Raw genomic sequence first — 13,200 nt, 5'->3', positions numbered from 1 at the left:
ATATATCCAGAACAGTTTGAAATCAGAGCAGCTTCCCAGACTCCCAGGGAGAGACTCTGGTTAAGCCACCAACAGCAGATTTTCTACCCCAGGAAGGCCTTGCTTTCAGCTAATCAGCAGAATTTCCAAAACCAGAGAGAGAGAGAGAAAAAAACACTTCTTTTCAGCTTGATGTCGCTTCTAAAACTAAAACTGCAGCCAACCAAACAAAAAATGAGACCTTAAATTCACTTGGAGGGAAAAAAAACTGTCCAGAACACATGACCTGCCAACCAGTCTTCTGCTAATAATGCAGAGTCATAAAAAATCCCAGAGTAAAAATAAACAAGCCCATTTAAGCCATTGAAGAATCAAGGACTTATATAGATAGCCCGGCAACAATGAGAGCTGAAGCAGTGAGAGCTGCAGAGAACATGATTTTAAAAAATTTCTTAAAGGTACACTAACATCACACTTGCTTCTGGGTGATTCCTAGAATCAGCGCAGACCCTGGTGGTATCTCGCAGCTGGCACTCATTACATCATCAGGCAAGTAAGACATTCTGTGTTCTGGAAGGTAGGAGACGACATCCATTCTGAGGCTTATTGCTCACTGCAGACACAGACAGCAATAGTGTCTGATGCCTGCACTGGATTTCCTCATGTTTAAGGGTTCATTAATTGCACTCAGGCAGTCATCATGACCAGCCAGGTTCCTGAACAATAAAGGCTTCCACGCATTGAATGCGCAGCTGGTTTGGGACCATGCAAAATGCAGGTGTGCCCTTGCTTCCCAGGCAGCTGTCATGATTCCTTTCTCCTTCAAGAATTCCCAAGAGCCGCACCTTAGGGCAACATCCAGATGTTGTGGACGGCTGCTGGAGGATTAGTAGGATGGTAGCTCCTGATGCCAGCACCCAGACATGGATAGACAGACATTGCAGAACCAGAGTAATCTCCTCACATTGAACCAACCATTGGCAGCTTGAAGGTGTGCTTCTGTTCTTTGCTCCAGATGGGTATGCCCTTCAGTATAAGCCAGCCAGGGTGGTCGTTTGTTGCACAACTCTTCCTTGGAGAACAGAAAGGAACTACGAAAAGTCATGAATGTAGCCCAATCCATCATGCAAATCAACCTCCCATCCATTGACTCTGTCTACACTTCCTGCTGCCTTGGCAAAGCAGCCAGCATAATTAAAGACCCCACGCACCCCGGACATTCTCTCTTCCACCTTCTTCCTTTGGGAAAAGATACAAAAGTCTGAGGTCACGTACCAACCGACTCAAGAACAGCTTCTTTTCTGCTGCTGTCAGACTTTTGAATGGACCTACCTTGCATTAAGTTGATCTTTCTCTGCACCCTAGCTATGACTGTAACACTACATTCTGCACTCTCATTTCCTTCTCTATGAATGGTAAGTTCTGTCCGTATAGCGAGCAAGAAACAATACTTTTCACTGTGTACTAATACATGTGACAATAATAAATCAAATCAAATCAAATAAAAGAAGGAGGAGATGATGGGTGTGCTGCAGATGTGTCTGGCACCCAGGCATTGAAAGAAAACTACTGAAACAGCCTGAGGCCTCATAGCAATTAGCGGACTGACATAGCCACAAGGGCCTGGCTGATTCAGCAATGTTTCACTTGATGTTTCTCAGCTCTGCTGACGGAGGAATATGTAACTCACCTCTTATCAGTGAGAGGAATTATACAGCAATTATCCAGCAAGCACACAGGACCACCAGAATTGTTTCTCTCCCAAGTCGTATGTACTTTTCTTGTTATGAGAGTTAGAAATAGCTTGTCTGGAGAGGAGAGGAGAACAACATTTGTGGAGAATGATTTTGAGGAATGGGTGTGAGAGGGCAATAGGGTGAGGATAAGTGGAAATGTTGCTTGTCCACTTGTGAATGATAGGCAGAGAGAGGGGAATGAGTGCGGTTGCAATGTGTGTGCGTGCTGAGGAGTGTTGCACAAGAGAATGCTCGGAAAGTCTGAGTTTGGGTCTTGGAACCGTTATGTCAGTTACCTTTTTCACTCTCAGTACACCAATGTTTGGTGTACTGTCTCCAGGTTGGAGATACCACACTCCTGTTTCTTACTCCCTTGAACTTTACCATGCACACCTGTTGTTTTGAGGGGTTGGCCTCTTCCTACTATCCTTGGGAGACATCACCACACTGCAGTCCCCTTAGAACCTACAGCAGGTAAGAGTGTAAAGTTTGGAGGTATAGCCTTCTTGTGTCTTCTCTCCATTCCTGTGGTTGCTGAAGTCTCAGAGATCCATGTTCAGTTGAGCCTTTGACCCTTGCAGGTGCCCGTTTAATTAGAAATCTTGCCTTTAACAGATCTGACACGTCAGCCTACTGTCTCCAGCAGTACATTGTTGATGTGAAACGAAGCCTTTGAGAAACCTAAGTTGTCTTTTGTTTCTTCCAACTCCAACTCCCATTCTTGGATTGGCATTTTAAATATTGAAATTGAAAATTTGTCATGCCCTCCTGCCATGCAATTGATGCCAAATCCAAAAGTGGCACAGTGATTAGCACTACTGTCTCACAGCTCCAGGGACCCGGGTTCAATTCTGGCCTTGGATGACTGTGTGGAGTTTACACGTTCTCCCCATGTCTGCGTGGGTTTCCTCTGGGTGCTCCAGTTTACTGTCACACTCCAAAGATGTGCAAGTTTGGTGGATTGGCTATGCTAATGTGTCCAAAGATATGTAGGTTAGAGGATTATCAGGATAAATATGTGGGGTTACGGGGAAAGGATGTGGGCGTTGGTAAGATGCTCTATCAGAGAGTCGTTACAGACTCGATGGGCTGAATGGCCTCCTTCTGCAATGCAGGGATTCTTTGAAAATTATAGTCTGCTGTCTGTGTTAAAATACCACGATGTGGAAATGCCGGCGTTGGACTGGGGTAAACACAGTAAGGAGATTAACAACACCAGGTAAAAGTCCAACAGGTTTATTTGGTAGCAAACGCCACTAGCTTTCGGAGCGCTGCTCCTTCGTCAGATGGAGATCTGATGAAGGAACAGCGCTCCGAAAGCTAGTGGCTTTTGCTACCAAATAACCCTGTTGGACTTTAACCTGGTGTTGTTAGACTCCTTACTTAAAATACCACGAACAGAGATACTGAACTTACTTCTGGTTTCACATGCTATATCAGACTATCCCCTGCCCCCAATGTGAACGAGCCTCTGAATTAATATCGGGCCCTGAATATTCTTCCCATAATTGCATTTCTTTGTTGCTGGTGTATGTTACAAAGCACAATGATGATGGTATTTCCACCCAGGTGTCTGCATCTATCCCATGAGTATAATGTTTGCAGGTACAGGCTCTCAGGTGTAGCACACCACCCAAATAGCAGATAATAAGTTTAGATTCTTGTGCGAAGTTAACAAGTTGCACCTGGAATCCAGAGGCTTTCGTGAGCTTTGTAGATTTTCTTTCATGTTGTAAATGACACAAAGAGAACATGATACGAAATGGTGGTGGGGGAAGCTACAGCCTTATCATTGTTACAAGGTGATGTGCAAAGAGAATAGTACCTCCACTTAGCCAACTTTTTGAAGTTGTAAAAGCTCTGCACTATATGGCAATCTGTATCTCGTGGAAGTTGCACAGACTGCTTTATAAGTCTGGAACGAGACTCTTGAGGCTCCAGCCCTTTTAGAGATTTCATCTCTTAAAGCTTTGACAACTGGGTTTGGTGTGACAGGGCTCAGTGACTGTTTACAGTGTGGAGCCTGTGGTCATGCTATTGATTTATTGAGACATCCTGGCTTTATTTAGTTTTGCAACCTGACAATATTGATTAATTAGCACGACTGTGTCATTGTTAAAACACTTATATTAAATGCTTCTTCATACTTTTAATTCTACCACCCTGACCAGCATAGGTACAATACATTAAATAATGTCTCTCTTATACCAGTGATAATCCACATAAATCTTCAGGCCTTTTGCAAAGATAATGTGATCTTCGTTATCCAAGGAATACTTGAATTGGGTAAAAGCCTAATACCACAGGGACACACTAATCAAGTGTCTCCAGTTACAAGATCAACGCAACTGTTAGGAAAGAGTCTGTCTAAACTGATTTTTAATAAAATATTCATGTAAATCAATTAAATTTCAATGATAAGTGCAGGAAAACCTCTTGAGCTTCAGAGACATGTGATCAATGTGTCCCTCCAGGATTAGGCTTTTTATACAATACTGGTATTCAGTGTCGTTGCTTGCACTGTGCCACTCTGAGTTTTCAAGAGGCCAGAGTGCAATAATTTTACATTTATTATCACCAGCCTAATACAACATTGACAGCATTATTTATTGCACTGCACTTATGCCAGCCAGGCTCAGAACCAAACAGCAAATCAAAAGACTCAGGGCTGGACTTCCACTGAATCAGGAAAATTCTGCAGGCCTTCAGAAATGGTGGGCAGGATCAGGATAGGGAAGCCCTACCCTACTTAAGTAAGATCTATTTTTCCCCAGTAGGCGAAAGGGGGTGGATTGTGACTCACACTGCAAAACCTGAATTCAGCAGTACCGAGTTCAAACATAAAAACATAAGAAATAGGAGCAGGAGTAGGCCATCTAGCCCCTCGAGCCTGCCCCGCCATTCAATAAGATCATGAAGTGGATCAGTTCCACTTACCCGCCTGATCCCTATAACCCCTTATTCCCTCACCGATCAGGAATCCATCTATCCGTGATTTAAACATATTCAACGAGGTAGCCTCCACCACTTCAGTGGGCAGAGAATTCCAGAGATTCACCACCCTCTGAGAGAATAAGTTCCTCCTTAACTCTGTCCTAAACTGACCCCCCTTTATTTTGAGGCTGTGCCCTCTAGTTCTAGCTTCCTTTCTAAGTGGAAAGAATCTCTCCACCTCCACCCTATCCAGGCCCTTCATTATCTTATATGCCTCTGTAAGATCCCCCCTCAGCCTTCTAAATTCCAACGAGTCAGACGCCAACGAAACAGACGCCATTTGGCTTTTGCATGGGCCCTACCCTGCATTCTATGATATGATTCTATGATTTTTTATTCTTTGAATTCCAGCTGGTTTTGTTAAAGGAACTAGCCAGAGGAGGAAAAAAAATGAAAACTCGATACACTTAAATGTACAGCTTTGTTCAGTCTACTACAGGGGGTATTTGGATGCCTGTGCGAACATCACCAGGTAAGCCAGGTTGTGAGCCTTGGAGGACACCTGCTGAGGAGTCAGGAACATTTTAAAAGGTAAGTTTGAAAGGTTTTGCCAACGCCCTCTCATTTTACCCCACTCCCCTCATATCCCCTATACCCCATCATCCCCCCCCATATCCCCTCTGTAACCCCATGCTCCTTCCAATGCCCGAGCCCCTTCCATTCCTATGTTTTTACTTCTATGCCCTCATGAATCTTCCATGCCCACTTCTCCAGTATTCATAACGTACAGAAATAGTGAGCCATACATTAACGTTGGTAAGTCTTTGAAATGCTCCTGAAACTGACAAAATGGGAAAACGGGCTCTGAAAATCTCTTATAGCAAAAAACTGCTACTCTTACAACCTCATAAAAATGTCAATCAGCTACTCACGGACCTGAATCCATTTGTCAGTCTTGGAGCCTTCTTAACAAGACCATCTGAAAACTGTATTGACAAATGCAGTTTGAACAGATGGCTAAATATTGTTGTAGCAGATGGCCTCATTATGAATGCTTGACTGAGTCCCAAGAATGGAGCCACAGTGTGTGAGTCACAGATTAATGAAGTAGATATAAATGCTCTTGGAGGGCAAATAAAGTCTGTAAAGTTGTCATGATCTTAAGTTTTTAAATAACTCATTCTCTAAATTTAAAAAAAATGGCTGTCGCTCTCAAGAGTTAAAAACTCTGCTGGGCTGCTTTGATCGACAGGTGTAGGTTGGAAACCGAATTCATGCCTGGTCATACAGGTTCAATGAAGCACTATTGTTCCCCAAAGGCTATCATAACATCATTATGCATGCATGGCTGAGTTTCAAACAATTATCTCTGCAGGAGGTTCCAAGTTCATAATTTAATTGATAGCTCAAAGAGGCAATTAAATGATCAGCTGTTTTAGATGTGGGGTCTGAATAGAAATTTGTTGTTTTCATTAGAGATTAACTACTTGGAGAGAGTTAAAAGCTTTGAATGGGAGTTTTTTTTCAATTATCGAGTCATTGAAGAACTGTTTTAGATTGTGAGTTTATTTTTTTCATCTCCACATGGTTCCTGAGGTCTGCCCACGATGAACACTGGGTGCATGGCTATAGAGATGGTATGGAGGGTTTGAGGGGTCATGGGGGACGGGTGGGGAAGAGGGGTTGTGAGGGGTGAGGCGAGAGTGTCTAACAGCACATAAAACTGTAACAAAGTCCCAAAAGATGGAGGCATGCCTCCGAATCGGTCTGCCTCAGCACCTGCTCACCTCTATGGCTGCCTATGCTCTGCTTCTGGGTTTATTGCACCTGACTCTATCCTGTATTTGCCCTCTTCCTTGGAACATAAAATTGCCCATTTCAGGATCCTTTTTACCAAGGCAGGTCCGGCAAGCTCGAGCTACCCATCTGGATAACCAAAATGTGGCCTTCAATATCAATTGAATTTACAACAGGAGAAAACTTTTAACACCTGTTTCAACATATGTCATTATGTATGCTTTGTGTCTGCTCCAGCTGTTATCCTGCAGTCTGCAGGGTATTGGTGCTATAACTTAGCTGACCTTTAAACAGAAGATTCTATGTTCGAATCCCACAGGTGTCTATTGGATGTAACAACCTTGTAAAGTGAATGGCACTCTTGAAATTGTGTCACCTCAGAGGATCATTTCCTTGGGAAGCAGATTGTGCAGCCCAAGTGAAGCAGAATTTGGTGGCTATGTCACTGCAACTTTGACATCAGTGAGAAATAAACAATGAATAATAATTTCCATTGAGGTCGAATACTTTATCTTTCATCAACATTTTGAGCCTCAGTAATTTGTACACTTGGTGATAGCAGAAAGGTTCAAACAAAAGAACAAAAGCAAATGAACAACAGCAACACGCATAGGTTTAGCACAGTGGCATAATGGTTAGCACTGCTGCCTCACAGTGCCAAGGACCTAGGTTTGATTCCTGGCTTGGGTCACTGTCTGTATGGAGTCTGCATGTTCTCCCCATGTCTGCGTGGGTTTCCTCCGGGTGCTCTGGTTTCCTCCCACAATCTGAAAGATGTGTTGGTTAGGTGCATTGACCCGAACAGGCGCTGGACTGTTGCGACTAGGGGAAATTCACAGTAACTTCATTGCAGTGTTAATGTAAGCCTTACTTGTGACTAATTAATAAACTTTATTTTACTTTGCTTTTTAAGGCAGTAAAATAGTTCAAAGTCATTTCACAGTTGTTTTATCAAACAACATTTTTGGACAAAGCTACAAAAGGAGAATTTAGGACAGGTGGAAGAGGTAGGTTTTAAAGGGCATTTTAAAGGAGAGAGACACCGAGAGCTTTAGGCAAAGAATCCCAGAGCTCGGGGCTTAGGCAGCTGAAGGCACAGCTGTCAAGCTTCGAGAGACTAAAATTGGGATGTGCAAGAGGCCAGAATTGGAGAAGCACAGAGATCTCGAAAACAACCACCATTTAACATAACTCTTTGCATTTTTTTAAACTAAGAGCATAAGAAGCAGGAGTAGGAGTCAGCCATTTTGCTCTTCAAGCCTGCTCTGCCATTCAATATGGTCATGGCTGATTGTTCCACCTCAATTCCAGTGCCCCACACAACCCCCAAAATCCTTTCATTCCGACTTAAAATTGGGATCATGCTGCAGTTGGGAACACCAGCTCCTTAAGTTGGCCTGATAGATAACAGGGGGATGCGGGTGGTGAGGTGGGCTGGTTAGAAGGCCCACCCCAGTACATCATGTGAGTTTGGTACATGGTTGTCAGGCATTCTAGCTCTCAACATCGCCACCCCCCTCAACTAAACTCTTTAAATCTCTGATGCCTCCTCATATCCCGTTTGTCCCCTCCATGCCCCCTCGCACTAAAAAAAGCTAATACTCCCCTTCAAACTATGTAAACAGACCTGCATAAGCTGAGTTCATTTGCCTCTCTTGGAGCTCAGTCAAGCATTCATAATGAGGCCATCTACTACAACAATATTTAGCCATCTGTTCAAATTGCTTCTGGCAATACAGTTTTCAGATGGCCTTGTTAAGAATGCAGGGCTGAGCTCCAAGACTAACAAATGGATTCAGGTCTGTGAGTAGCTGATTGACATTTTTATGAGGCTGTAAGGGTAGCAATGTTTTTTGTAAAAGAGATTTTCAGAGACCGTTTTTGTCAGTTTCAGGAGCATTTCAAAGACTTGCCAACGTTAATGTCTGGCTCACCGTTTCTGTACATTATGAATACTGGAGAAGTGGGCATGGAAGATTCATGGGGGCATAGAAGTAAAAACATAGGAATGGAAGGGGCTCGGGCATTGGAAGGAGCATGGGGTTACAGAGGGGATATGATGGTGTATAGGGGATATGAGGGGAATAGGATAAAATGAGAGGGCGTTGGCATGACCTTTCAAACTTGTGTTTTGAAATGTTTCTGACTCCTCAGCAGGTGTCCTCCAAGGCTTATGACCTGACTTACCTGGTGATGTTCCCAATGGCATCCAAATACCCCCTGTAGTAGACTGAACAAAGCTGTACATTTAACTGTATCTAGATTTCCTATTTTTGTCTCCTCTGGCTAGTTCCTTTAACAAAACCAGCTGGAATTCAATGAATAAAAAAATCATAGAATCATATCATAGAATCCCTACAATGAAAAAGGAGGCCATTCAGCCCATCAAGTCTGCACTGAGTCTCCAACCAAGCATCTTACCCAGGCCCTATCTCCACATATTCACCCCGCTAATTCCCCTAACCTATACATAGATACTAAGGGGCAACATACCATGGCCAATCCACCTAACCTGCATGTTTTTGGATTATGGGAGGAAACCAGAGCACCTGGAAGAAACCCATGCAGACGTGGGGAAAACATGCAAACTCCACAGTCACCCACCTAAGGTCGGAATTGAACCTGGGCCAATGTGGGTGGCACTGTGACAAGGTGGTTAGCATTGCTGCCTCACAGTGCCAGGGTTTGATTCCCGGCTTGGGTCACTATCTGTGCAGAGTCTGCATGTTCTCTCTGTGTCTGTGTCCTCCGGGTGCTCAGTTTCCTCCCACAGTCCGAAAGACATGCTGGTTAGGTGCACTGGCCATGCTAAATTCTCCCTCAGTGTACCTGTATAGGCACCAGAGTGTGGCAACTAGGGAATCTTCACAGTAACTTCATTGCAGTGTTAATGTAAGCCTACTTGTGACACTAATAAATAAAATAAATAAACTGCAGCAGTGGTAATGAAATAAGAAGTTTAACAACAGCACATCTCGTGTAGGCAGTTCTTTATTCAACAGTGTCTAACCATTAAAATATCTAATTCAAGTATTTTTCATCCCAAAGTTCTCTGGATCAGTATTCAAACACATTAAGGTTGAAATTCATCTTGGGTGGTGCTGCAAAATGGTAATATTGGAACCACCAATAAGCAGCATAGGATATTTAATTGCATAGAATTGCAATAGAACTGAATGACAGGTGCTGTGTCTATCAGACAAATGATCAGACACTACATGCCTTGCACCAACACTTGTGGTAAAATCTTTACCCCATCTTGTCCTACAACTCCATGCAAGCTCAAGGAACAGCACCGTATCTTTTTATTAAGCACTTGGCAACCCTTTCGCCTTCATTTTCACTTCAATAACTTAAAAAACTGAACTAAATTTCCCAATTTCTTTGAAGGATGGGGTTTGCAGCTTTTTCATGGGAATGGTTTGATTCCTTGGGTAAGGATTGAAACACCAAGCTGTCCTATACCCATGGTATTGATCTGCTTATTTGTTCTCTCAATCTGGAGTTTGCTCTGCACACGATCCTTCATTCTTCAATTTCTACTTACTCAGTTCCTACTTCCTTCAACTATTGATACATTTACTCCTCAAAAATATCTTTAATTTCTTTGATTCTCTTATTGAAAAGAAAAAAACGTCTTGCATTTTTATGGCTCTTCCCACAGCCAAAGGGTTTTTTGAAGTGTCGTAAAAGTTAAAGGCAAGAAGATGTACATATTCAAATCGGAAATGCTCAATGTTTCTCTCTCGACAGATGCTGCAGACCTTAGTTTTTCAGCACTTTCTGTTTTTATTCATTTGACATCTAGCTATGTCCCCTTGCATAAATCCCCCTTTTGGTCCCAATTCCTCCTTTTGCCACTTTTTATGTGCCCATTGTAGATTTTGGGATTCCCTTTATGTTAGCTGCCAGTCTCTTTTCATACTCTCACTTTGCTTCTCCCATTTGCTTTTTTACTTCCCCTCTGAACCTTTCATATTCATGTTTGGTCTGCTGACATCTGTCAAGAGCACACAATCTTCTTCACCTTAACCTCTAGGTCTTTTGTCATCCAGGGAGCTCTGGATTGGTTTGCCCTACCTTTCCATCGAGTCTGCCTAGACTCTCTCTCTCTCTTCTGTGAAGATAGCCCATTGTTCAGCCACCATTTCTCCTGACAATCTTTCACTCTGATTTATTCAACCCAGATCCTTTTTACCCCACTGAAGTTGGCTTTCCCCCAGTTAATTATTTTTAACTCTAGATTGTTCTTTGTCCTTTTCCATAGCTAATCCAAACATTATGATACAATGATAACTATCTCCTAAATGTTCTCCTACAGACATTGGACCCACTTGACCCACCTCATTCTCCCCTTTCTCATTGGGCTGGAAACATAATGGTGTAGAAAAATTTCTTTAACACACTCTAGGATCTTGAGTCTCTGCTTTTTATGTTACAACTATCCCAGTCTATATCTGGATCCCATTACAGCCGCTCTAATTCTTGCACCCCTCTGTAATTTCTTTGAAAATGTGTTTCTCTACATCCTGCCCACTAGTTGGTTGCCTTTAGACCACGTTCGGCAATGTAATTGCACCTCTGTTGTTCCTTAGCTCGAGCCAAAAGGATTCTGTCATTAACTGCTCTGGGATATCCTCTCCCAGTAAGAAGTTTAACAACACCAGGTTAAAGTCCAACAGGTTTATTTGGTAGCAAAAGCCACACAAGCTTTCGGAGCTCCGAAAGCTTGTGTGGCTTTTGCTACCAAATAAACCTGTTGGACTTTAACCTGGTGTTGTAAAACTTCTTACTGTGTTTACCCCAGTCCAACGCCGGCATCTCCACATCATATCCTCTCCCTCCAGCACAGGAATGCTCTCTTTAAGGAGTACTGCCATTCTTCTCATCTTCTTCCTTTCCTGGACACCTTGTATCCAGGAATATTTACCATTAAGTCCTGCCCCTCTTTGAGTCAGGTCTCTGTTATAACCACAACATCATATTTTCACATGTCAATCTGCATGTTTAACTCAGCAATCGTATTTACCACATTCAGTGCATCACAGACTTTGGGTGGAATTTTCCAGTCCTGCCTGCCTCAGGAATCGTAGCAGATGGGATAGGACCATGCAAAGGTCCGCTGACGTTGGACAGGAGTTTCTGGTCTTGGGGCGAGCGTGGCCATAAAATCCCACCTTTTATTTCTTTCTCCCTTTCTTTGATTTGATTTATTATTGTCACATGTATTAACATACAGTGAAAAGTATTGTTTATTGCACGCTATACAGACAAAACATACCGTTCATAGAGAAGGCAACGAGAGACTGCAGAATGTAGTGTTATGGTCATAGCTTGGGTGTAGAGAAAGATCAACTTAATGCAAGGTAAGTCCATTCAAAAGTCTGACAGCAGCAGGGAAGAAGCTGTTCTTGAGTCGGTTGGTGCGTGACCTCAGACTTTTGTATCTTTTTCCCGAAGGAAGAAGGTGGAGAAGAGAATATCCGGGGTGCGCGTGGGGTCCTTAATTATGCTGGCTGCTTTGCCGGACCTGGCTGCTTTTTCTCTGACCCCACCTATTAATTTACTATTCCTTCCTCTAGTGCTGTACATCTCTCCCAGTATTTCTGTGCACCTTGTACACCTCTGATATTTCCTCCTGGCTTCCACACCCGTTAGGTTTGTTTAAAACCTTTACATTAGCACAAAGAAATCGAACCACAAGGCTCATATCACAATGTTAGTATTACTTCTTCCATTTAACCATTGCATTTTCCACTCATGCACTTCACAGGGCACTCTATTTCTTGTACACCAGTGGTAGTGCCTCTGTCGTGTGTGCCTTGTGCTCTGGGATTTGGCTGTCTGTCTCTCGCTCTCCATCTCTAAGTAACCCATTAAAACTGGGTTCTTGAATCAAGCCCCTGGTCACCTTTCTAACGATGTCCTTCTTTGGCTTCATTACTTTGAAGGCCTCTCTGTAAAGAACAAGATGTTTTTCCAAATTGAAGATGTATTTTTCCCTCCCCCTCCTAGTTCCTTTTATACATGTGTTCCGTAACATATCTCAGTTTTCAAAAAGCCACACCTGAAACATCTGCAGCTTTGTTTGTGGTATCAGCTGTTGCTACGTAAGAAGATAGCATGTTGGGAACTTTAGCACCAGCGTAACACATCACCAATTCACAGAATCACAGAAACCCTACAGTACAGAAAGAGGCCATTCGGCCCATCGAGTCTGCACCGACCACAATCCCACCCAGGCCCTACCCCCATATCCCTACATATTTACCCACTAATCCCTCGAACCTACACATCTCAGGACACTAAGGGCAATTTTTAGCATGGCCAATCAACCTAACCCGCACGTCTTTGGACTGTGGGAGGAAACCGGAGCACCCGGAGGAAACCCACGCAGACACGAGGAGAATGTGCAAACTCCACATAGACAGGACTCGCGGGGACGGCAGGCCTGGCACAATTAACAATGCATTTCCAGGGTTGCCAACTGTGATTAAATGTACTCCTGGAGATTTCCTCACATGACTTGTCCCCACGTTCCAGCTATTTGTTAGCCAACACAGCTATCCTGTGACACACTGCCTTCCTATGCCAATTGGAAAGCAAACAGACTACCTGATGAGATGACATCAGCCAAACTGCCTTTTTTTCTCATTTTCAATATTTTCATAACTGTTGGAGAATTTTCAAAGAAAGTCGAAAATAACGATGTTTTTGATGTTTCTATGATTTTTCTCCAGGGTTACACACATCC

Source organism: Mustelus asterias, chromosome 25, assembly GCF_964213995.1.
Source record: "Mustelus asterias chromosome 25, sMusAst1.hap1.1, whole genome shotgun sequence".
NCBI classification, from domain to species: domain Eukaryota; kingdom Metazoa; phylum Chordata; class Chondrichthyes; order Carcharhiniformes; family Triakidae; genus Mustelus; species Mustelus asterias.
The sequence above is the reverse complement of the archived record's forward strand: the minus strand, read 5'-3'. Positions refer to the sequence as shown.